This window comes from Pelodiscus sinensis, chromosome 4 (assembly GCF_052426305.1).
Source record: "Pelodiscus sinensis isolate ZL-2025 chromosome 4, ASM5242630v1, whole genome shotgun sequence".
Classification (NCBI taxonomy): Eukaryota; Metazoa; Chordata; order Testudines; family Trionychidae; genus Pelodiscus; species Pelodiscus sinensis.
Window position 1 is genome coordinate 107,406,598 of NC_143055.1, and position 27,215 is coordinate 107,433,812.

General features: G+C 38.3%; 1 long non-coding RNA gene across 1 annotated transcript in view; it reads left to right on the top strand.

The window, feature by feature from the left end:
• LOC142829562 (uncharacterized) overlaps nucleotides 1-27,215 on the top strand; it is a 233,233-nt gene that overhangs the window by 198,851 nt on the left and 7,167 nt on the right. The window contains exon 3 of the long non-coding RNA XR_012904070.2: nucleotides 25,637-25,681. This is a non-coding gene — a long non-coding RNA (uncharacterized LOC142829562). The remainder of the gene's footprint in view (nucleotides 1-25,636; nucleotides 25,682-27,215) is intronic.

The following is a 27,215-nucleotide window of genomic DNA, read 5'->3' on the forward strand; positions in this document are numbered from 1 at the left end:
ATCCCCAAACTCCTCCCCCTTGGGGCCACAGGGACATGCTAGATGCTTTCCAGAGTGGTGAGGGCAGACAGGGAGCGTGCCTAAGCCCTGCTGTGCTGTTGGTGGTGGTGGCCAGGGCCCTTTTAAATTGCCTAGGCCCCTGGGCAATTGCTCTCTTTGCACCCTTTCCCCATCAGTGAGCCTTACATGGGCAGTTATACGTGATTTGTATTAGTATCCAACTAGTGAGAGCAGGACTTGTCAACACGTGTCCCGCAGGCCACATGTGGCCCTTGGCCCATTTGTTTGTGGCCCGTGGTGCAGTTTGGGTTTATGCGGAGCTCAACATGTGGCCCACAGGTGGGATCCTTTGAACATGGCCTCCACTGGAAACACGCTCCACAACAGCGAGGCCTCTCCCAGGCAGGGTGAGCACTGAAAGACACAAGTGGACAGGCTGGCTGGAAGAGACAGGTCAGTGTTTCTAGCCCCCAGGGAGGAAGTGCCGGGAGTGCCGGGGCATTGCGGGAAGTGCTGGCTGCTTAGCCTTGTGAGCAGAGCCTGAGAGGTGCTGACTGGCTCACACTGGCCTCGTTTGGGTCCCGCACTGCAGCCAGGCAGCCCTAACTCCGTCCTGCATGGAGTGACGGACTCCTGCGTGGCGACATCATCCCTGCTGGGAATCCAGGACAGGGATCCCGGGCACCTGTCCATTTTGCCTCTCATGGCCAGCCTGACTCACCCAGTTCCCCATCCACCATGGTTTGGAACGCTCTGGCTTGGAAACTTTTTCTGAGTAAAATCACTCCAAGAAATGCACAACCTGGAACTTTAAGCTAAACACCCAAAACACTGGGGCTACGTCTACACTGGCCCCTTTTCCGAAAGGGGCATGCTAATTTTCAACTTCAGAATAGGGAAATCCGCGGGGGATTTAAATATCCCCCGCGGGATTTAAATAAAGATGTCCGCCGCTTTTTTCCAGCTTGGGGAAAAGCCGGAAAAAAGCGTCTAGACTGGCCCGATCCTCCGGAATAAAGCCCTATTCCGGAGGATCTCATTCCTACTTTAAAGCCGGAAAAAAGCGGCGGACATCTTTATTTAAATCCCGCGGGGGATATTTAAATCCCCCGCGGATTTCCCTATTCTGAAGTTGAAAATTAGCATGCCCCTTTCGGAAAAGGGGCCAGTGTAGACGTAGCCTGGTATACAATTTTCTTTTTAAAAGTGCTGTCATGGGTGAAAATCAGGTAAATATTGCATTTTATTAATATCAGCAGAACTGACTTAAATGGGGCCCGTGAGTTATGTAGTCTTGCCTTAATCGTATTCATACCCACCAGTGTGAAAGAAGCTAGTTGCATATATTTGCATATATATTTGCATGTACATGCAACCACACTTAAGTTGCGACCCTCGGCAACTGCTGAGAGTATCATTGTGGCCCTTAGGGCTTCCAAAATTAAGTAGCCCTGAGTTAGAGCAAACCCAGTAACTCCTTTCTCTGATGACAATCAACATAATCCAGAAATGCTTCTTTTCAAATGTAGATGGGATTGGGAACTATTAAAAAAGGACCACCTTGACTGACACTTGGTGAAACTATTGCCATGATCAGTAGGATGTTATCTTTGATGCAGAATACAGTCCTGTTAAGCATAACATACAGTTTTCCCACATGCTTCTCCTGCAGTCCTATCTTGACTTGTTAACTTTCAGTCTGGTACAGTACGAAGTATTTATCTGAGCACCTGTTTGGGATAAAGTGCTGGCAGGGTATAAAATATGAATTACTATATAATATTACAAATGAAAATGGCCACAGAAGCATATTGCAGTACTTTGGAATTGGCACACAGCCTCATGCCATTCCACTTTGCTTCCAGGAAAAAAATTACTTTTGACTCCAGCAAAATAACTTGATATGAAATCCATCACTTTAAACAAAGAGATAGAAGATGACATACCATTGTAATTTTACCAAGCTGGGCATTTTGCCCAACTGCAGAAGGGCTTTAGATATTGGAGGATAAAATCCTGCTTTGCAGTTTTACATGCAGCCTTGATAGCATGGTGGTATACACTCCCAAAGAATACAGTTTGTTGTAATAAAGTGTTTAGGCCCCCCTGTAGTGTTAGGGAGTTAGAGTCAGTGATGTGAAAATAAACATATCGTAGCCATCTGGGTTGGTGGAAGTTATTGCAGTGTCTCTGGAGCTTGTGGTGCAGCTATATGGCCCTTGAAAGAAGATTTTATGATGAATAACACTTTGCAACTATTTCCATTGTTGGTGTTAATGTGTTTTAAGCTGCGAAATAGTGACCTCACTGAGAAATCTCTTTAAAAAGATAATCACTTTGGAAATAAGGCAATTATACTGCATACACATTTGTGTTATGTTCTCTTTCAGGTTTTCATTTAGCATCATTAAAATATAAATTTTGTTATTATTTCTTAATCCAGGGATTAAATAAAGTACAGGTTGAACCTCTCTAAACTGGGACTCTCTGGTCCTTGACAAGAGAGTACTGATGGAGGCAGGAGTCCTGCATGGACTGGGAGCCCAGCCGGGCTAGCTGCAAGGAGGCCAACAGTCCAGGAGCCCTGCTATGGGAGTCCGGCTGGGCTTGCGTCAGGGTGGCCGGAGCACTAACGGGCTCTGGCAGGGCAGCAAGCTGCTATGGCAGGGCAGTGCAGCGGGGGAACAGGCAGGGAAGCCATCTGTTGGTCTGGGTATCAGTGGGGGGCCAGAATGACCTCTCCTGGTCCGTCAGTATCCCTTGTTGACTGGTCAGGTCCCCAGGATTCCGGACCAGGGTGTTCCAACCTTTAACTATAGGCCCAGTCCTGCAGACACTTACTACAAGATGCAGTACTTGATTCTCTAAATAGGTCTACAGAAGTCAACGTTTAACACAATAGGAATATTCTCTGTGCTAAACAATAGTATGTATTTGTGGGATTGTGCCCTGTGATTATGATATATTGATACAATGAATATTGTGTACCTTCGTGTATTAGAAATTGTATAAAACTGGAGTAAATCTCACGCTGTGTCTTAAACTGTTCAAGATTATATCAGATATATTGTGCCCATGTATGATAGTCCTATGAAGGTTTATCGTAGGTATCAACTTATTGAGATATTTGCAAACAGAACATTTGTATCATTTCCTTTTAAAATTAGGCAGCCAACATGTAATACTTGATTTTTTTTTTAAATTTCAGGTACATTATTTTAATGGATTATATAGTAAGTCATTGATTAAGCACCTGGAGGTGTTCAAGTGCTCAACCAGTTTCTGAAAGCAGTACCTTCTTTTTCAGAGGCAAAAAGAGTATTTTGTTCATTTCAGTTTGTTTAACTAGTTCAGTTCAATGACTAGTTCATTTAAAGTTAAAAAACAGATTGAAAATTGGAAAAACCAGGAAAACTTGTTTTTCTCTTTCAAGCTAAGAATAAAAATAAGTTATGGGAAGATGAGGTCTACTACTTCTAAAATCTTGCAGGACATGGTTATCCAGAGACAAATCAGTTCAATTCACTAGCTACAGATAATGTCTTTTATTTTTGTTTAATAAATCATTTTTAAATGCAAAACATGTTTTAATAAATCTACTCTTTTATGTATCCAGCTCATTTAAGGTAGGCTTACTTAATTAATACAACAATTTTAAAATATTGATCTTGTCCTTTTAAAATTTAATTCCAAATTAGATCAAATTCCAAATGCAGGTTGGCACAAATCACAAGTAAAATAAAATAGTCATGCAGTAAATAAATATGCATTAGTCACCATTTTTAACATAAAAAACATAAAAATTCAGAATCTGAATACATGTATCTTAAGATATATATTCACTTAAATAAATGTGTATAAACATAGTGTATTCTCCTTGTTAGCAAAAAAAAAGTACTGAATTTAGACTGATGTCTATATTTGGTTGCAAATTAACATGTTTTAATGGTTATCAAGAAATGAGAATCTTTCTTTTACTAAAAAGTACAAATGAAAAACAAAATTAAAACTGTTGATTTAAATCAAGTTTCCTCGGTTGCTGATTTAAATCACAATTAAAAATGAGGAATTCAATCACTTGCAGCCTGAATTAAAGGGTCAGAGTCTGTTTTTACTTAAACTAATGTAAATCAGAATTAATCTCACTAAAGTAAATGAAATAATATAGGGAGTCAGGAATAGCTATAGTTCAGAAAATAGGTTCCACTGATATAAAATCAATTAGTGGGATAATAATTATCCCCCATCTACAATTTTGTTGCATCCAGCTTCCTCAGACAGAGAAGTTTTGAAGGTTGCTCTGTTTCTTAAGAAATCACTCGTAACTCATAGCCAGTAATGAAACAATAAGTTTCATTAAATAAAGAAAACTAAACAAACACACACATTTAGGAACCTAAAATTAAATTTTGCCTTCACTTAAACTCTTAGATACATGAGTTTCATAGGAATTGTACTTGCATCAGTGAGGGCAAATTTGTGTCCTATATTATTTCTTTTTGTTTGTTGAGAGTTGTTTGAGGAAACTGATATTAGAATTATTGAACCTGGCTGTCTCCCTAATGGATTAGTAACTGAATGCAATGGAGACTGAGAAAACAAGAGAAATAAAAAGTTAACAGATGTATTCTCTTAAAAGTATATCTGAAGAAAGTATATTGTAAAATATGAATAAATAGTCTATCATGGAGTCCTTTATTGTACTTCTGTGTCACGTCTATGAATTTTATAATCTACTTACTCTTTAAAATTAGAGATTGTTCCACTGCTTTAATTAATTTTGTATTCAGAAGTGCTTGAAACAGTTGAAAGACTCCTATATTAATGTCACCACCAAAGTTTAATCACAATATAGGAGACAAAAGCAGTAGTGCTACTGTTTGCAGTAGTAAAGACATCTCTTGAAAATGCCATTCAGTTGGCCTTCCACCATTCATGGCTAGAAAAGACAGTCTGTCCTTACCAAGAAAAATGAACCTTGTTGATTCCTATAAAACACTTTCTACCCCTGTGCGTTCAGATGATGCAGGGATAAGAACAGTAAGGACTGGTTCTCTTATAATAGCAACCAGAATTTTGGACTCTGCAAAAACTCTGGAAAAAAATTCTGTGGTGAGATTTACAGTGCATTATGTCCAAATAACATGCATATATACTTCTTGCTACCATCCATAAAATAGATCCACTGTCTGAAGCAGTTGCAACTATGTTAATGAACTTAATTCTTGGAATGATATATCTATTTTAGAGGAGTTTGGGATATATTTCATTAATCACCTGCTGGTTCCACTGAGAAAAATCTGTAATAAGCAGGGATTTCAAGTACATCAACAAGATTTGTATGAGCCTTGTGGCAGCATGCACCTGTAATTTTGCCAAGGATAACAAGAAACTGTTTTACATGTTCAGCTAGCAGTAGTATCAGTATGATTTTAAATGTCTAAACACAGTGAGTTGTTCTCCTCCTACACTTGGGGGAAGATTGATGCTGTCACAATTGATTTTCTGGAGTTCGATTTACTGGGTCTCATTAAGACACACTAAATCAAATTCGGAGGGTGCCCCCATCAGTGGCTGGTACTCCTGCAAGGAGTAACAAAGCCCCCGGGAGTATTTGCTCCTGTTGGCCTCCCGCCATGGAGTCTGTGGGAAAACTCGTATCAAGGTACGTGAATTCCAACTATGTAATTAACATAGCTGGAGTTGCATATCTTGATTCAACCTGTCCTTTTAGTGTAGACTTGGCATAAGGAAGAACTCCTAGAGATACCTGCATCTCTAGTCATGCTTGTGCCAGTGAATTGAAAACACACCCATAAATTGTGGCAAAGCTGCTTGAGGAATACATATTGCTCCAAACATGAGATCCAAAAGAATAATGTCCTAGTTGCTGAAGTCATAACACAGACTTTCAAATGTGAATCCTGTCTTGTGATTTTACTATGACTGTATTTTCTTGGTTCTTCCTAAGGTGACCATTAGGTGTTCATGGTGTATATTGGTGAAGGAAGTAGAAAAGAGTTGTGTGCATAGAACTTTTTTCCATTGGAGTTTTAAGTATTTTGCATTATACCCGACATCAGGCAGAGCCGTAGTAATAATAATATCACCTCGCTTTCACACGGTGCTTTTTTCCCCATAGATCTCAAAATGATTCACGTAGGAAGTGAGTATCACTATTCCCATTTTAGAGATGGGGAAATTTGACAGGATGAGGAAGAAGTCCTGCACAGAGTCACTCAGCAGGGCAGTGGCAAAGAAAGGAACAAGTCTCATGAGTCCCAAACAACGTGATATATTTGTCTGCTTTTTTAGATTCATTCTGTTTTATTAAAACTTACAGATTTTCTGGACCAGAGAAAACAGTAAAATCTTGGTGAATGTTCTTGAAATTTTATAAGCCCTGAGTTAATTCCATACTTTAAAAAAGATGCTTTAAATCAAACCCTTCTGCCATTGTTATATAGAGGCTAGTTTATAAATTACTGCTGAGTGAGCAAACATCACCTCCTTATTAAGAATGGGATGATGAAAGTTTGGCGGTAGGATATTATTAGCACTTAGTAATGTAATTGCCTTTTCATAAGTGATGGAGCAGGCATATGGCAGGATATAGCTATAATGAGTATAGGAAAATCTAATTAAGAGCAGAAACGCTTGAGTAAGGACCATGAGAAGGAATCAGTTGAGGAAGAACTCTGGACTTTGTCTGTCAGCGGTGATGTTCCACAGGCAATCAAGACCAAAAAAACAAACAAAAAAATCCTCCCTTTTCACCACCAAATGCTTCTGTAATGGGTGATACCTACATTATTGAATAGCCATCTATCAAAAAGCTCTTTGCGTGATAAATTTCAGAGCTGTAAAAGCATTCATAATCTTGTCAGGGTTATAAATAACCTTGTTACATTTACAGATTTTTGTCTTCTAATCTGTCCTCATCCTGAAGCACTTGATCTTAAGACAGCTTTCAACACCTTTGATTATGATGTACTTTTAAAATACTTGTGGGATTTTGCCATTCTGTCTGGTTCCGTTTCAAAATGATTTCAGTCACATGCACCAGACATTTGAACAGTATGTTTAAATAGGTGAGTGTTGTTCTTCTGACATAGATCCAACGCTGTTTAATATCTACTACGTATGTTGCCTTCATGTCAGATTATTCATATTCACCATGTTGGCTTTCAGTTTTCAACTGGTAAAATACAGGTCTTTCACCAAGTGTGTTTAAACTGAATAATGATGTACTTTTGGCAGACAGTATGACAAGATATTAAATAATGAACACTAATATTTTTCAATTACCTTCAAGTAAAATTCTAGTGTTACTAGTTTACTTTCTCCAGTATGTCAAGCAAGTACATTTGAGAGATTGACATTGATATAGTTAAAAGCTCCAAATTCTGTAGAAACACAAGTAGTCTTTGATGCCACTCTCTGTATTTGTGAAAAGCTTTTCATCATTCTGTCTAATAACTAAGTATAATTATGTAGATTTTCATAGTTGGCCATAGAAGGATTTTGGCTTCTCACAGATTATAGAACATTTTGTTTTCTTGTGTGTATGTTATTTTATTGTTGTCGGTTATGGTGGAAAGGCCAAAACAACATGTGGTTTTGCAGCATTCTCTGAAGTTGGATAGGTTTTGGCTGATTACTCCAGTATTGTGTTAATTAGGATTGATATTGTTCTGAATTGAGAAAAGATATTTGACTCTTGAGTTCTGCAGATGATTATGACCTTCTATTATCGTCTGAGGAACACTGGCAGCTCTTAACATGCTTTTTCATAACTGACACCGAGAAAAAACTCTATACCTTTATTTCATCCCTTCTAATATCCTTTTAATTGGCTTGCCAAGTAGTTTGATAAACAAGCTCTAAATTGTTCCAAATGTTGTTGCCAAGGTAATATTTTGTCATGAATATATGAGTTCATCTCACCAGTCATAGTATCTTTGAAGTGGTTATTGCTAAACAACCTTTTGCTTTATAAGACCTTATGAATCTCAGAACACAGAATATGTCCAGTAGTACTGTGGTCCCTAGTAAGATTGTTTTGTAGCAGCATAGGCATAAGAAAAATGGTTTGATTTCTTAGTTTAGATTAATCCTCTGACTTTTTTTTGATCCAGAGACTGTATGCTACCTTTAAACCTTAGTTTAAAGTTAAAAAATAAGACATTTTTATTAGTGTTTAACATTAACGGGAGTTATGAATGTAACTTTCTATGTTCCATGAAGAATATTCAAATGTGAAGTGACACTGTTTAATTGCCTATAAATTGAACATTCAGAAGATTTAAGTTCCCTACTATATGAATTTGATAGCACTAAAGAACACTTTAGATTTAATGTATAATCTAACACAGGGTTTCCCAACCTATGGGTCAGGACCCAAATATGGGTCTCCATTACATTTCAAAAGGGTCACCAAGTGTCTCTCCAAGTGGCTCTGCCCTCCCTCCTCCCCTAGTTTTTGAATTGTCTTGGGTCACCAAGTCTTCCTGAATTGTCAAAATGGGTCCCCATCTGGAAAAGGTTGGGAACCGCTGGCCTAACATCTTTCTACATCTCGTTCTGCCGAAGGCACAGATAAGCTAGACTTGCCTGGGTACTTGGGTGGCTGCCCAGCAGAGATTCCAGTGCTCCCCACCTGACTAACAGAGCACCCAATGCACCCACAGCCAGCAGCATGTGTTTCTATTGGTGGTGCACATCTGCACATGCCTTGGTGCATATAATACAATTTATTCTGCCCATGGGTGAAAAAAAATAGAGGGAACATTGCTCACCCATTGTTTCAGTGATGTCATGCTAAACTGTCGTGATATCTCCAATTACATAGTCAAGTCCAAATACCGTATTAGGATGAGACAGTTTTTAATAACTGGATAGTTAGGATATGCCCTTTTTCTTTAAAATGTCTACAGTTCTGGTAAATTCACCATGACAAAAACATTGACAAATTAGAGAGAATTCTTAGAAAGACACCTAAGGTCATCAACTTGCTTATACAGCAACACCCAGTCAACTAATTTATTGAGGATGCATTAGGAAGGATAGGCATTTCATGGGGCTTCTACAAAGGCATACAGGGCTCATAAAGAACATTAGCCCTACATATTGGATAAAGAGCGAAGAAAGCAGCAGAAATCCTATACAACAGATTCTATACCCTGATGTTTTGCGGCTATCTCTGAGGTGGGTCTCCATAGCTCACTGGGGTGGGTCTCCATAGCTCACCATGGGGGAATGTAGACATGCCAGAAAGGTATAGCCAGTGGGTCTGTTCCCGGATAGCTGCAAAGCTACATATGAAGGAGGCAATGAGCCATTTTCGTTAACACCTACCTGTTATAAAATGCTTTTCAGTTTGTCTCAGACAGGGGAGGTCAGTATTTCTGTTTTACAGATGGGAATCTAAGGCACATTGAGGCCAAGTGACTTGCTTAATGTCAGGCAACTGGACAGTGGCAGAGCCAGGAACAGAACCCAAGTCTCTTGCCAGTTCCCTTCATATCTGTTTCTAACTCAGATGCACTGTTAGACAGGGATACAATCTGAGAACTATTCAGCTGTATGGCATTAAGATGAACAGACAACTAATGAACTCCTATTAATCCCATTTTGGGTGTTTTTTTAATCTGGAGCTGATTAGTAGATGGGGAAAATACTGTAGTTATTTAGTGGTTTATCACAATAACTTTCTTTTAAACAGTACATGAGTTAGCAGTAGATTTAAAAGCATATACAGTACCAGTTTGTAACTTACTGGAAAGATTTTTTTCAGCTACGATTTATTTGCTTGGGCCATATCGCTATCATAAAGGAATTATTTCAGGTTTTCATATATTTTCCTGTGTATGTCTTTTTCTCTTTATTCATTCTGAAATTGAATTAGTTGGTATATGAAATATTTTATTATATCCTAGGTTATATTTATCATTCTAAGTATAATTGGAAAAATAAAATCTGTTAAACTAATTTCTCAGAGGTTGAAGTATAGCTTGAGGAAATTAGATTTTATTGAGGTTGTACTCAATAAAACTCACATTAATCAAAAATGGAGTAAGGAACTTCAGGAACTGACTTTAAAGTAGAAAAAGAGAGAGAGAGAGAGAGAGAGAGAGTGTGTGTACATTAACATATACACGTGCTAGACTCTAGTTTTGGTTTTTTGTGTCTGGCTGTCTAAAAGGATAGATCAGAGACTGGGTTTTGCTACTAGATTTGTTCTGCTAATCTGGACCCATAATGAGAGGAAAGAGTATATAGATATATGTTCCTCCTCATCGTACAGAGGACCTTGATAAAATAAAAGGGCATAGGTTCCACCTGTGAAAAGGCAATAATAGAGAGGATTAAGTTCTTTAAGTTCAACATGGGGTTACAGTTGGCTGTTGGTTACTCACTGGATGGTTTCCAAGCTATTGAAGGTACAGCTGGTCATAGACAAGCAGCTGAAAGTATTCATACCCCTTTGCTGCCTTTTGAATATTGTGTAGAACACATCTTGCATTGAAGCATGACATTTTTATTGGGATTTTGTTTGTTTTTGAACATTTTTGCCATCACTTGAAAATCATAATGACTTGCTGGCCAAAGACAAATCTATGTAGATTTTCAATAAAATGTTCATCATTCAACTCTGAGGTGTCATTCTGTGCCCAACCTGTTGCAATTTTCTTTAGTCGCTTATACTTATGTTAGACACGTCCACAGTTAAAATAATTAATGTCCTATCTTTCCCACCAGCATATCCACTTTAAATCTCCCTTGAGCCCAAGATAGACTGATTGGCTTTCCTCAGGAAAATCTTATGAGAATGCTTGAACAGGAGAATATAGCTGAGGATGACAGGGTAGTACATTCACTAAGCATTTATAGTGCAGTCCATATCCAACAACATCTCATGTTGAAGTCCATGCATCCTAGCAGCAGAGTTTGGCTCAGAATGAGTCGCATGTTATTTTGTAAGTAATTAAAAAAGCATTTTACCTCTTTCTGCCAGGATGAACAATATGTGGTGGTGGTGTACCCAGATTGGTCCTAGGATATTAGAGAAACAAGATGGATGAAGTAATATTTTTTTTATTGGACTAACTTCTTGGTCAAAGAGACAAGCTTTCAAACTTATTCAGAGCTGGTGTTCAGGTTCTGTGCCTGGATATTCAGGAGATCCAACTGGATGATCATGATGGTCCCATCTGATGATAGAGACTCTGAGTCCTTGAGGTCTGGGAAATGTACTCAGAGAGGGAGACATGGTCTAAAATTTAAGTGGCACAGCTCAGTACAAGATGGGGTGGATTGTGTATCATAAGTAGTTAACACATTTCAAGGGACCATTCAAGGTGAAGTGGCTTGTTAATAACTCTCTGACTGCTATAATAAGTCATACATCCAGTGTTTCTACTTGGTTCATGACTTTTAGCGTTTAGCAAACTTATGAACAAATATCTTCTTAGTGACCCAAAGTCATTACCACTACAATAGGCCAGCTGGGGCTCTGAAATGTAAGTTATCAATAGTAAATGACTTTCTATTTATTGTTTTTGGGACTCCTATTGTTATATCTCCACTCTGTATTAATCCGAAAGAGACATTTTAAAACCTATGTATTTGTTTTTTTTCTTTTGTAGATAATGGAGCTTCAGTGCTACTGCCATAGAATATCAGTGAAACAACTGTAGCATTTATTTGTCACAAGCAAGACAATGTTATTAGCTCTTTGCTATTTGTGTCTTGCATGTCCATTCAGCATTGTTATGCAATATGGGATTATTAAGTGTTTCAAAGCCACTGATTATTTTTTTTGTAATTAGAACTAACTTCTGCAGCTGTCACTAAGCTCCTCATCAAATGATCTATTTATTATGTTAGAAATGAGAAAGGACACATGAACACAACTTTGAAAAGAATATGCTCCGCTCAGAGTGGAGTATTATGTTTACATGGACGATCAGCATGCGTGGGTTAGACCAAGATTGTTGCAGTATTAGTGTGACTGACTTACATGCCGCCTTTAATCTTGTAGTATTATATTTCATTGTCACTCTATGCACTACTGTCATAAGTGAAATAAAAAACCTCTATATTCAATGAGCACTTTAATCTGTCACCTTAATCATGAAAGTCTTGTCAGTTGTGGTCTAAAAGTTAAGTGTGCAGATCAGATATGTGAGAAAAAGAGACACCTGGACCCCATAATGTAAAAGGACATTTCTTAGGGAAAGGGTGTTAAATATTTGTGTCTCTTATATTTAGAAATTGCTAGCCAAAAGCACAGCACTTAAACATGAATATTTCCTACTGAAGACTGTGATAGCATTACCTAAGATCTCCTTAGCAGCATATATGCTTCAGTATTTTTTAGCCCCTCAAACTTGCTTTGCCCATAAAAGCAAGAAAATTGAGAATCGGGGGGGAGGGGGGGAAGGAAGGGAAGACATTCTGTTGGTTCAGAAAACTGACAAAATTAGTTCACCACTGGATGACAAGCAATAATAGAAACTAAATTTGCTGAATCCAGAAGAAAGCGTATTTAAAAACAGAGTTAGATCTCGTAAATAAATATTTTGTCTGTGTATTTTGAAAGCCTGGCATAAAAATTAATTCACTTATATCTTGCATTTATATAGCATAATAGCAACCTTAATATTGGAAAATACAATATAAAGTAATATTTCTTGCTGTTGTCACAATTGTGAAGCCTAAAACGGTGCTAAAACTGCCCTCTAATTTAATGGAAGATACTGTGATTTCAACATGGGGTTTTGCCAGTTTGGAGCAAGTTTTTGGAGATGAACCGGGTTTGGGATCTGTTGGAATAGTATCATGAAAATTTACATTGGGAGCATTACTTTCTGTTTTAAAAGCACTTAGTGGAGCATTAAATTATCTCTTTTAATAAAACATTGATGCTGGAATTTTCAGAAACACTAGTGTTGGCTTAACTCTGAAGTTAGTTATAAAACTCCCAACCAATATGCTGAATATTTTTGGAAATCCCACATTAAGGCATTTGTTCCTCCTGTTCCCTTTTATTTCCATTGCCATGAATGAGCAATATTGATGGCATAAGCTTCAGCAAAAAAATGATACATTCATTTCCAAGAATGGGATTAGGTAAAGATATAGTGTTCTGCCCATTTTAAAAAATGTTTGTAATCTTTGAGCAAAAGCTTAAAATTAGTGTCAGGGATATCTTTTGTTATTTCCTTGAAAGCCACCCACATTTGGTCATAGTTCTTACATGATAGTTAGGAATGTGTTATAATTTGCCCATTACATTCTGTGAGTATATCATCTACCCTGATCATTCTCCATTGACTCACAGCTCCCTCATGGAACAGAATGTACATGCACTGTTCCTTCCCTAGATGAGTGAGCATACTGCAGCCCAGAACCGGTAGCATTGAGCATTATCTTCTGTACAATTGCTGCTCCCCGCTGCTGTACAGCCTCTCTGGCTCTGGGAATAGGATCTCAGAGCAGGGAGTGTATCTCTCCTGTGCTCTATGGTTCCCCTGTCAGCATCCAGGTGGCAAGGAGAAGGAAGAATACTCATTCAAAGGCAGAATGAAAAAGAGCTGGCCCTGGCCCTCTTGGGAATATCAGCACAGGCAATGGATTGGGACAAGGATCTTGGAGAGAGCTGCATGAGCAGCTTTAATGCTGGCATTTCTTAACTTTGGTGTTCTTGACATTGCATCATCAATGTTGTTTTAATGTAGTTTTTTATGTGCAATTTAACATTTATATTGTGGTAGTATATGAATGCTCCAGCCAGCGTGGACCCTTTGTGTGAAGCACCATGCACACACGTAACAGTGATAAGGCCTACTCCAAATAGCTTATACCAAGGGAGAAGACATTGCTTGGCACTAAAGTGTCAACATTTATCTACAGTGGAACCTAATACATCTCAGTATTACCCTCTCTTATGTATCCCAGGTATTTCTACGTGTTACCTTCTGAAACGTTGCTATTTCATGGTGATGATTACAGACTCATTTCAGATCTTGCATGCTTCAAGTACTGTAGCAAGGAAACTAACCAATTCATGTTTGGCATCTGAGAGACCAAAATATATAGAATCATGAGCTTTTATGGGCAAAACCCACTTCTTCAGGTGAATTAATGAAGTGCGTTTTGCCTCTAAAAGCTCATGATTCTATATATTTTGGTTTGCCTTTAAGATGCTACAGAACTACTAGTTGTTTTTAAAGTTACAGACTAATATGGCTACAACTCTGAGATTTTTTGTACCAATGATCAAGGTAAAGCATTATTGTAACCTATGTCAATGAGGATAAAACTGTGACACAGGCATGTGAAATTACTTGTCCAAAGCCATCCAGCAAATCAAAAGCAGCGCCAGGACGAGAAGTGGAGAATTCCTGATTCCTAGCTCTGTGTTCATTTCTCTAGATCACTCGTAATATGTTAAACACCAGCCGAAATATATTAAAATATTGAGCACAGTTTTAAGCCCTAAAAAGACTAAATAATTAGTCCTTATTTATCTTGGTGCAGTTTCCATTGAAGTCAAAGGCAGAATTTGGCCCTAACATCTTATTACTAGTGCATCAAAATTAAATATGTATTTGAAAAAGTTACATGAAACTTCTGTTATTTTCTCCATATATAGTATGCTTTTTGTATCAGGATAAGGAAAACTATTGGCATGGCAATGGTAATAATACAATGGAATGGCAAATTGAAACTATGAGAAGGCTTTCATGCCTTACTAGTATAGAGTGGCTATGCCTGCTTACTTCAGCTGTCCCTCAGCCGTATTTGTCAGACAGGTGATGATAGCTATTTCTGTATTTGCAAAAATGGTCATGTGGGTGTGTAGTGTTGTATGTTCGTTAATTGTGCCTACCCCATCATGATATATGTTAGAACCAACCATTGCCTCTGGCCCAAGCTACTTCAAACACTTATAAATCAAAGAGCCAAAGCATGATACATAGCTGTAGCAGGAGCTTTATTAATAACTATGCAGTGCAGGCATAATCAGCAAAGTGCTGACTAAACCCCAAATTCCTGGCCCAGCATGCATGGAGTTGACTATAGAACGTGAGCTGGATTGTTTTCGGCAGTGGATTTCTGCCTTGCTTTCTCTGTAAACATGGTCTTCAGTCTGGACATTACAACCATGTTATTTTAAAAACCATCACTCAAAAGCAAAAATGTTTGTTTAAAAAATGACAGACTCGACTCTACAGACCTAATCACTCTTCTCCCCCTATTCTAAGAAACAGTGGAGGATGCTAATAGGTTTATTGAATGTTGTTGCTGCTACATTGCTTAGCCTTCCCAAAGTAAAACCACCTCAGAAACAACATGCTGTGCACATATACACAAAGTCCATATCCTGTTTACTGGAGAAAGAAATCTATATCCTTGTGTGTATACCTCATAATTTCATAGGTGCTCAGATACTCAGGAAAGAAACCTGGCTCCATTTCTGGACAGCTCAGAGAGGATACCTGTTAAATATGCAGCTGTGGTCAAAAACACTTACATGCTGGGTATATAAGTAATAGGATGGAGAATAGTACAGAAATAATGTCTCTATATGAATCACTGATACAGCTTCATCTAATTTTTACAACCAGTCACCCCATCTCAAACAGGACACTTCAGAATTAGAGCAGGTTCAGAAAAAGGCCATGGTATGGAAAAATCTCTCTGATAAGAAAAATTGAAAATATTTCAGTTGTGTACTTTAGAAAGTATCAGAGGGGTAGCCGTGTTAGTCTGAATCTGCAAAAGCGACGAGGAGTCCTGTGGCACCTTATAGACTAACTGAAGTGTAGGAGCATAAGCTTTCGTGGGCAAAGACCCACTTCGTCAGATGCATGACATGCATCTGACGAAGTGGGTCTTTGCCCACGAAAGCTTATGCTCCTACACTTCAGTTAGTCTATAAGGTGCCACAGGACTCCTCGTCGCTTTTGTACTTTAGAAAGGAGACATATAAGAAGGGATATAATAATCAAGGTTTATAAAATAATGAACAGGAAAAAGGCAGAGTGGGAACTTCTGTCCTTCCCATTTCATAACACAAGAACAAGGGACATTCAACAAAATGGAGACGTAGTAAATTCAAAATTGATAAAGAGAAATGCTTTTTCACACATATACCTAGACTATGGAATTTGTTGCAGGAAATTGCTGACATGAAGAATTTAGCAACATTCACAAAAGGGATTGGACTTTTATGTAAACATACTGTACTAGATTGACCTGGGTTCTGATCATTCAATAATTTGTGAAGCATTATGAAGGTAGACAGATAGGTCAGATAGATTACTTTTCTATGGATGAATCAGATTAATTTTCCATACTTCTCTAGCCAAGTTGTATAGTTGCCTCTGAGACCTGTCCAAACCCTGATAAGCACTAAAATTTCAGGTGAGTCAAGAAGGAAATGTGCTGCATGTGAGACCATGAATGCTGTTTTTCCAGCAGAGGTTTGAAGTGAGATAGGGAATTCAAGTACGGAAGTACAGGTGAGCTGTCTGAAATTGTAGGCAGCATAGAGCAAAAGGCTAAATGCCAGCTGTGGTGAGATTATGTAGAGAAGAAAGGCTTATCTAAAATGAACTGAGAGAGCTTGGAGGGGAATACAAAGAGAAAAGGTTCATAGGAGAGAGCCTGGAACAAATCCATGCAATATTTTAAAATTCACTACCCTTATGTTCTCCTTCTGCAAAACAATATGTATTACCCAAATCCATGTGTCTGCTGGAGCTAAAAATCTTTTCACTCTCCTGGTTGGGAAGGGATCAACAGCAGAATTGTAAAGGGAGCATTGGGTTGTGGCCTTCAGATTTCACATTGACAAGAAATCCAGAAAGCAAGACTGTAAAGATCCCTGTCTCTCCCTGCTCAGATGTCAAGCTGCTGCGGATGGTTGTGTGCTGTGACCATTCCAATGCAAATAACATAGCACAAAGGGATAGTTATTCCAGCAGCATTAACTTGAGTTCACTTTGTGCATACCATAGGAATGCTTCACAGCAATATATATCACGTTCAGCAGAGGATGTTCATCTCTGCCCCTTTGTCTGTGCACGTCCCTTCCCTATAATGTCATGCAGTGCTTTACTTCTATGGCTTTAGCATAGAAGGGCTATTGGCACAGTGAGGAAGCTGTGGCATAGTTTACTTGGTTCTCAATGCCATTCTGCAACTAATTATTTTTTCCTGTTAGCAAAGAGAAATCTAGGAGAGCAGTTGAACTGAATCCTGAAATAAGTAGGGAACCAGTGAAATGGTTTGCAAATTGGATGATAGAATTTGCAATTGTTTACATTTGTGACAAGGCTGATGAGAGCTTTCTGTCCCTGGTGAAGTCTGTGTGGAAAGACCAGTTTGGATTAAAAAGGGATGTGGGGGCATTTTCTTCTCTCTACTTTATCGTTGGCCAAGTTGTACTTCACTGAGCAACTGAAACAACTCTACTGATATCAGCAAATTTACTCTGGATTTAAACTCAGATAGTTAACACAGTAGTTGGACCCTTTTATAGCCAATAAGAGGAATTATCATGATCTGTAAAATAAAAATAGCAGTAGTTACCTTTTTAAATACCTTAACATGTATTCTTTTGGTGTCAGCAGCATGAAATTCCCATTAACTTCAGTGGGAATTATGTGCATGAGCAGACAGATGAACCATCCAGGGGCTGAGTTGACATGGCTAGATTGTGAACAGGGTCTTTTGCATATCTGTCCATTTTTCTCAGGTGGTGCACTGAGTTAATGCAGACCAATCTTCTGGAGATCTATGTTCAAGTTTAAAATCATGTCACATGTATGAATCAGGTCCTATTTGATCAAATGACAAAACAGCTTGGCATGACAAGTGGTTGCTGACGGTGACTGATAATAGAATCAGAGAATTTATTGATGGAGAAGACCTATCAGTCGGTGGGATTTAATGCATACAAAGAAATGCGTAGTACATCACAACCTAATAGTTGTGATGTATGAGTCAGTGGGATTTATTTCCCTCAGAAGACTGGTCTTGGTTTTAGAATGTGCATGGGAAAAAAAAAAAAAACCCTGAAGAGAAAATCCCAATTTTCATTAAATCTCTGCTCCTTCTCCCCATTCTCTCATGATTCTTTTTCAGATTCTAAATAATTAAATTTGAACCAACTGTTTAGAATATTCACTTGGTTCCTATGAGTTCTGCAGAACAAAATGTTGAGTTTACACTAATGTTTTTTTATTAGACCAGAAACATCTTTTTTTTAATATACAATCTTTGGAAGTAGCCAATGTTTTCAAACATGTTTCTATTCATATGCTATGCAAAAATCTAAGTAATTTCTCTCTATGCAACATGTACCCCTTTAATAATAAATTGTCTCCAGAATAATGGAGGAAGGAAAAAAATCTAATAATGAAACATTTTTTAGGAAAAAAGAATGATAGATATAAAAACTGTCACATTAGGTCTCATTAGAGCCAAGGAACTGACTGTGGTATTTTAACAATTTCCAAGAAATCAGCCATAATTCATTACCTTACATCTCAGTCAATGCTGTGCTTCTCAGCACACTGAGTTACCCACATTCTTCATGACTATCAACTGCCATGTGATCCATTTCCTCCCATTTCAAATTAATTTTGAAAATCTGTGTTGTTGAGAAGTGTATGTTTGCAAGTCATCCTAAGTCTACCCTCTTTCTTTTTGGATTTTCTGACTTCCAACTGAGAGCCATAATTGGTAGTTGATTACGATCCATTTGTAACATGCTAGGCATAGATGCCTTCTCTTACAAATTATTTGTGATGGAGACTTCACTTTAGCCATTTTTCTGACCTTGGAGTTAGTTATGAGGAAAGAAAAACATACTCCTAATATTTTCCTCAAGCTCTTATGGTGAGACGCATCCATTTTCTGAGCATCTGTTGTCTGGTTTCACTGCCATAGGTTACTATGGCTATGACGACAGCTGACTAGATGCTCAGTTTTGTATGTAGGTCTACGGTATTAAATGTAATAAATTAGTATAATTAATTAGTACTTAATTCATAAAATACCACTTTTGAGAACAGCAGCAGTATATAAGCTGGTTTATATACTGGTTCATCGACACCGTTATTAAAGAGTCAAACCTAGGAGCTGGAAAATATGAGAATAAATAAAAATTAAAAAGGAATGGATTTTATAGCCATTATGTACAGTTTGAAAATGTATGTCATTCCAAAACTAAAAATCTTTGTTGCAAAAACCAGTCAAGGCTGATAAATGACAACAGTGTTACGTATCACATTGTTTGCAAAATGCAAGGAAATGAATAGTTAAGGACATCATAAATCTTATTCTGGGCACATAAATATAGATACACTACTCTTTCTTAAGGTTGTTTCATGCTGTTCTAGTACCTTAAAACCAGTTTAACTGCATATGGCAATCTTTCTGTGAGCATAATGGCTCCTATGCCAATCCTCGTCCTGGATTCCTAGTTGTTGAAATGACTCCTTATGTCCTATAGCTATAGGAGAAAATCATTAAGTAGATCCCTTGAAATAATGCAAGTCTCTTCTTTACTCTGAGGACTGGCTTGTTGGTAGGGTGATCATATTTTCCCAAAGGGAAAACAGGACATTGCACAGGATTGAATCAAGATCCCACCTCTTCCAGCCCTCCCTGCCTTCTGCTCATAGTCTCAGACTGAAGACCCCTTTTCTCCCTCATGTCTGGACATGACATGTTGTCTAGACATACATCCCATTTAGGCTGGGACAGTGCCATTTTTAAGCTCTGTCCCTGCCATCCTGACATTCTTGGCACAGCTGGGCATTTGTCCCTTATGAGTAAACTGGATAAATGTCCAGTTTTGCAAAAAAAAAAATGGGGCTCAACCCCTGGAAGGGCATGGAGAAACGTGGAAGAAGTTTTCAAGAGAATGTATCTATATGGAAAGTTACAGTTACCTTTACCATACCAGGATCCTATCTCATTAAGCTAGGTAAAAGCATCCTTCTCTTTAGCAATATGGAAAGAGCAGAGTGTTTCAGATGTTCATACCTGTGATACTGAGGTTGTGAACCCATGAACTAGAGAAAGACAGTTGAACACTTGACAAAAAATGCTAGTCATCCTGGCTGTGAGCTCTATAACTGAGGGTTTCTGAGAGTATGAAAAGGTGGTTGAGACCTCTTACCAGATTAGTAAGAGAGGAAAGTCATGTTAGTCATACCTTCTTTTTGAAAAGTAATTTTCCATGAGAGTTTTGATGTGATTTATGCATCAAATGATGATTTGCCGATTTAAGACACCATCTTTCTCACATCTCCAGTAGTTACCATTGAGAGGAGTTCTGTGCTTAATCCATTGAACATGGCGGAACAAGTGAATTTGTAACTCTTTCACTACTTCATTTACTGTCTTAGAGAACACAAATAATAAATAAATAAATAAAGCTATTATTTAGCAGGAGTATGGCATTTTTACATTTGATCTTGTCTCGATTTTTTAAAAAGCTAAACTTTTTCAGAAAGTAATACCAAAAGTAATAGAAAGTATAACTTGGGAATAGCTAAGGTTTATGGCATTTTAAAAAAATGATGATGTGTTTGGTTTCTATTAGAAAAAACTATTAAGATAGGTAACTACTTAGCTTTTTTTTATATAAATATGGAAAATTCAATAATAATCACTATAAAAATGTGTCAAAATTGTGTATGTATATGGAAAATAATGACATTCATTTGTTTTTCTAATGGCAAAAAACTGTCATTTTGATAACATTTTATTAAAATTAAAATGTCCAGGAATTGGACTCATACACAGTCTCCTCAAGAACAATTTTTTTTAAATATCTCTAAAGTGAAATAGGTTAAAAAAAAAAAGGAACAAGAGCTGGTTTTTTACAATGTTTCACTTACACTCCTAACCTGGAGGTAAATCTAGAAACCCTGTAGATCAGCAAGTTGGCAGCTCTTGAATTTAGCTACTGTAATATGGTGTTCCCTACTGCCTATTATTGGGCATCATTAATCTTCATTAAAACAGTTTATTCCACTGAGATTAAAGCCTTTTTTAAAGAGACTTCAAAATTGAAAAAGACATTTAAAACAAACAAGGCTTGTTTAAGTACTCTGTATGGGTGAAATATAACTCGGCACAGAATTTGCTGATCATATTCCACAGGGATTTCATCCAAGGTGAGAAAGTACAGTACATTTGCTATATGTAGAGTACTGTATATCAAACCAAATGGTGTGAATGAAAACCTGTTGCATTGCTTTAAAATTAACTGTCATGCTTAATATAGCTTTATAAATATTGACACACCTCCTCCACTATGCCATACCTCCTCCAAATCCCTGTGTTAATTGTGAGATTATAAATAGAGAAAAATACAGACGTTTGTATTTAAGGATCAATGCTTTTGGTAGCTGGGCACCATCAGATAATGCTAACAACTCTGATTTAGGAATGCATACCTATTTGAGAGAGCATGTAAGCATTTCCTAATGAGCTTTTCTGAATGTAGAGATGAACCTAGGCAAATGTGCTAGTGCTTTTCTGAATTGGGGCCAAACATAATGGCCTATCTGCATGATAAATACTTGTAAGTGGAATCCATTGCATATATAAAACAATTTCTGTATTCTTTTTGTATCCTCTGGTGGCACTCAGCATTCCAGTGGAAGTCTGAAGGATCTACCAATTATTTCACAGCTAACATTCCCACATCCCAAGGATCAGTTAAAAGGCCACCATGGTGTCAGAGCAGGACAGGACAAAAGTTCCTAAAGTTTTAATTAAGAAGGAGGAATGTCTCATGTCTTTCAGCAGCAGTTCCTCCAGCTAAATGAGGCTGGCTCGGGGAGCTAAAGGTCAGAGGCCATGTTCTGATCTCTTTTATGCTGACATAAATGCAGAATAATTCCATAGAATAGTGATAGAAATGTAGCCGTGTTAGTCTGGGGTAGCTGAAACAAAATGCAGGACAATGTAGCACTTTAAAGACTAACAAGATGGTTTATTAGATGATGAGCTTTCGTGGGCCAGACCCACTTCCTCATCATCTAATAAACCATCTTGTTAGTCTTTAAAGTGCTACATTGTCCTGCATTTTGCTTCGAATAATTCCATAGACTTCAATAGTGTCGTGACTGTGAAGCTACAATAACAATTAGAATGTATCCAGCGATTAGCACTTGTCCGCGTTTTTATCCAGTGATCTCAAAGTATCAGCGTAGTTGTGGTCTGCATTTGATACCAGAAGAAATATTCGAATAGATTAGTTTCTCTTTAAGGAGTAAGTTGCTGGGCCTGTTATTTTATTGTTGTTATGTATCTACCTGATCCTGCATTCATCCAATAAAGTCAGTGGAAATGTCAGATGTCCAACATGTACATTGGGTCTTGATTCTCCAAAAGTGAGTTACATATAAGCATAAAATACAGCTGTCCAAAGCTTCAATTTAAGAAACTTATTTTTTGTTCATTCCCTAAGGGTTTCACTTTCAGTTCTTGGGTTTGAACCCAAAATCTCAGAGCAGCAGGGACTCCAGTTTCACACCATTTCAAGTTAAAACTATAAATCCCTCTTCAGCATCCATGGGGAGGGAGGCTGCTTTTGCAAAACTTGGCCAAGGCTCATTGGAAGCCACTGCAAATGTCAGGCCCCAGTTTGTACTATGGTCTTTCTGGGGCAAACTATCTGACTTAAGTGGAAGTTTGCCCAAGTAAGGACTGATGTAAAAACTACTTAATAGAGGAAGGAAAGTAGAAACTGGGGACCAAATTCTGATCCTTTTATTTAGGTTTACAGATAATTTTTTTAAAAAAAACCTTTAAACTGACAGGATTTGCTTTGCTAATGCATTACTTCAGTTTGACAATAGTGTAACAATTGATGCCAAAGAAAATACACTGGCATAAAATTCGAAAACTGTAACAGTATGGTCCATATTCTCTAAATTTCACAAGACAATTCTCTGCTTTTCTAATCTTGTGTGCAAAGAGGAGGAAACTTATGTCCACATTGCCCCTTTGAAAATAAAGTTGCATATAATAAAAACAGGGTACAACCTGAAAAGTAGTGTTGGGGAGGCTGCACAATGCTGTTTGTTTTAAGCCAGCTATTTTTTTTTCAGGCATGTACTGCCCTTTCTCTGCCTGAGAAGAATATTTTGTCTGGTCCCATGAGCTTCCATTGGCATTAATTGGCAGTTTCACATGTGGAGGGCTTACAAGGAAAATACACTTGATGGCAAATCAATTCTCCACATATCCTCTTTTTCAATAGCTTCATTCAAATAAATATTGTAATCCTCTTTTTCTGAAGCCACAATTTATTGTTGCATTAAAGTTTGATTTCTGGCATTTAGTCCGAGTCCATGAAACTTACATGTTTGACTAACAAAACCTATTGCTCTATTGATCCAAATATTTTTGAAGTGCTTTTTCAGTAAGTCTCACAATATGTCTTGAGGAAGGATGGTGATACTGTACCCTTATCTGTATTGTCATTTTGCAGATGAAAGAACTGGTGCACACAGAGGTTAAGGACAAAATTTGCAGGCACTTATATCCATATTTAAGCTGCTAGGTGAAATTCTGCCCCACAGGAATTCAATGACAAACCTTCTACTCCAGTGTTGTAGGATCAGGCCCTTAAAGGAGGCTTGATTTTCCGATGTTCTGAACACGTCTTATTGAAATTAGTGACACGGAAAAAAAATGTTCAACATCTTTGAAAATTCAGTTCCCTGCATTTTAGATGTTTAAATATGGAATCGTCTAACTTCAGCAAGCCACATTTGGCAATTTTGGTCTAAATGACTTGACAGAACCACACAGAAAGTCGTTGGCAGAAATGGGAATGGAACCACCTGATGCAAATGGGAATGGAACCTCCTGATGCCTGGTCCTCCATTTAATCATTCTTCTTTCAATTATCTCCACAGAATCTAAGGACAAGATCTAACCCTGACAAAAAGCCCAGGGCCGGCCCACAACATTTTGACACCTGAGGCAGGGAGCTCAAATGATGCCCCCATGCCTCCTTGCTTGGGCCAAAACTTTGAAAGTTCTCAATTCTCTGGGTCCTAGTGGCACCCCTCCTACCCTCCTCAGTCTGGCACCTGAGGCAGCCATCTCAGTTCACCTCATAGTAAGGCGAGCCATGAAAAAGCCCCAACCATAAATAGCAAATGCCTGTGGATTCATGCTAATATTTTGATAGCTTCAGAAGGGTAGCTAAGTTAGTCTGTAACTAGACAAACTTAAAAAACAACAAACACAACAACAAATGATCTGATAGCACTTTATAGACTAACAAAACATGTAGTCTTCTTCAGATGTCCACAAAAGCTCATGATACCATCTACGTGTTTTGTTAGTCTATAAAGTGCTTAACAGACCACTTGTTGTTTTTTTTCTGTAAGGGTGTGTCTACACAGCAAAGTTATTTCGAAATAACAGCCATTATTTCGAAATAACTTTACCAGCGTCTACACAGCCAAACCACTGTTTCGAAATTTAATCGAAATAGCAGAAGGCTTATTATGAAATTGGTAAACCTCATTCCACGAGGAATAGCATCAATTTCAAAATTGCTATTTCAAAATAAGCGCTATGTAGACCACTGGTGGCCACTCTGGGCACAACCAAGAAAACTCCTCTCCCTTCCCCCTGTCCTCAGAGCCCTTAAAGGGGTAGACTCTGGCCACAGTGCCTGAACCAGCTCCAAGCCTGCTAGCCCAGAGTCAGCAGTCGCTGCACCTGACCCAGTGGCCCCAGCATGAGCCAGGCAGCCAGTGCCAGCCAGCCCTCCACCGCTCCCCAGGACCAGTCTGCCAACTTCCAGGAGCCTGCCAGTGGCTGGAAAAGGTGGGCGCCTGCCTGGTCCAGTGCGGAGATCAGGGACCTAATTCAGGTTTGGGGGGATGCCTCCAACATCCGCAATCTCCGAACTAAATGGAGGAATGCAACTGTCTACAGGTGGATGGCTGCCAGCCAGGCCACCAAAGGCCACATGCGAACCCAGAAGCAGGTTTTCATGAAAATAAAGGAGCTGCAGTAGACGTATGCCAGGGCCACAGGGGGCAGCTCCCAACCAGGGGCAGACCCAGACTCCTGCCCCTATTTTGATGCCGTGGACCTCATCCTGGGGGTAGGACGGTCCGTGCCTCCCAGGTGATCATCGACCCTGGGGCAGAGCTTGCTGCCTCCTGCTGCTCCAGCCCCTGTTGCCTCCCTAGCTATCGCTCTCCGCTTTTATACTCCTAGTCCCGGCTTCCTGTGGCCTGGGCTAAGTGAGGCTGGACCTGCCCACCAATGGGTATTAGAGATTCCTTCCTCTTCCGGGTCAGTGGGAGACCATGTTGCTGTTATAGACTCATTACATTGTGGTATACAGAAGTTTAGGTTTGATGAGCTAATGGTCCACTGTGACCTTCATATTTGTGAATCTGAATCTTACTGTTCCTTATATCTATGCAGCCAATTAGGAGAAGGCCAAAATCTGGCCCATTCTGAGTAGGTTTAATCCTACTATGTCAAAAAAAAATTGCATTTTAAATGTTAAGAATTATATTAAATTGTAATATCACAATCCAGAAACTGCTTGCTTTTTCAGGTCCTCCAGGGAAACGAGGTAAGAGGGGCAGAAGAGGAGAAACGGGTAAGTTTTCACTTTTGGAAGCAAGATGTCAGATTTTATTTTGGGCAGATGGATGTTTTTCTCAGTATTTTGTCTGCTTTGTGAAAATGTATCTATTATTCTACTGGATAGATGATGACTCAGTTACTTTATTTTGATTTGCATTTTTTCCTGGGGGCAGAGGGCACACCTCGCATGCCTTATTTTTGCTCTTTGTTGCCTGTGAGTTATAGGAGGAAAGGACCTGTAAAAAATTCTGATAAAAGTTTAGTCATCCTTGGCATATAACTTGCGGCCCTCTAAATTGCTTTCAATATCAAAGAGTCTTAAAATTGTAGGCATGCTTCACAGTGCTTGATGCATCTATAGACCCTTTCATAGCTTTTGTAATTGCTGACATAAAAATACTTTAATAATGAAACAGGTTATTGGTAATGCTGAAATAATTTTAGCACTGTGAGTTTTCTCTCATTTATACCAGTGCACATCTGCATAATTGCACTGAAGTAAGTAATGTGATAATGGTTTAGAACAGCTCATGTCATGAACAAGAGGGAATGTGTTATGTGAACAGTCATGGAGATAATGTCTAATAGACTGAACTTGTAAAATGAGCTGTTGATTATTAGGAAGTTGTAGCATTTGGGATCCTCTGGAATTAAAATCCAGTCTGTGTTTAGTTGTGTTTGTAGCTGAAAGTTTGCAAAAGCAACACATAAATAAAGAGAAGCTTTTTTCTCTGTGTGGAAACTGCACTTTGAGCTTGCTTTTTCCGGATGTGGGGCACCTTTAGCTCCTATTGACATCAGGGGGAGTTGATGGTACTTATCACTTTGCAGGATTCAGCTCTTTGTCAGGATAGGGTTTTCTAGAAGTGGCATCAAAGAAATAGGTACTTAAGGTTATACTGAGTATTTTGGGTTATATGTGAATTCATCTAGCAAGTTAGGATGAACTTACACTTTGGTTGATATCCATAAAAGTTGTTGTTCACAGTAATCTATTGTTTTGTCTTTTAGATAGTTACAAATTATAACTTTATTTTGTTCTTAGAAAATTATTTTCTTTTTCTTGGATAGCTAAGATAAAGCCAAGCTAAAAGAAACAATTAGATCAACATCAACTAACTTTGATATGTTAATCAGTGTGATGCTGGCTGCAGAGAAAAAAAAAGTTACAATATAGCAGGAATCAGTCAGGATGAATTTGGCTTTACAAATGATCGTGACATTTCAAATGAACTTGGCAGCTACCTTGCAGTATGCTTGTCCATTGCTTTTACACATGAAATAAACACACATTAAAATATTAACAGAGGAAATTGATCTCTTTCCTTTAGAAACAGACCCTTCACACTAAAACACTCTTTGAAAATGTTTACCAGTGTAAAGAAATTACTTTAGTTACTAGACAATAAAACTATGTAGTTAAAAAAAGGCCTGATAATATCAAAAGCAAACTGAAAATACAGCTGTTGCTATTTTATGCCCTCTTTGCACCTCACTTTATTCAGAAGTTAGAGGGAGGCATGAGAGCTAATGAAAAGCCATTGATT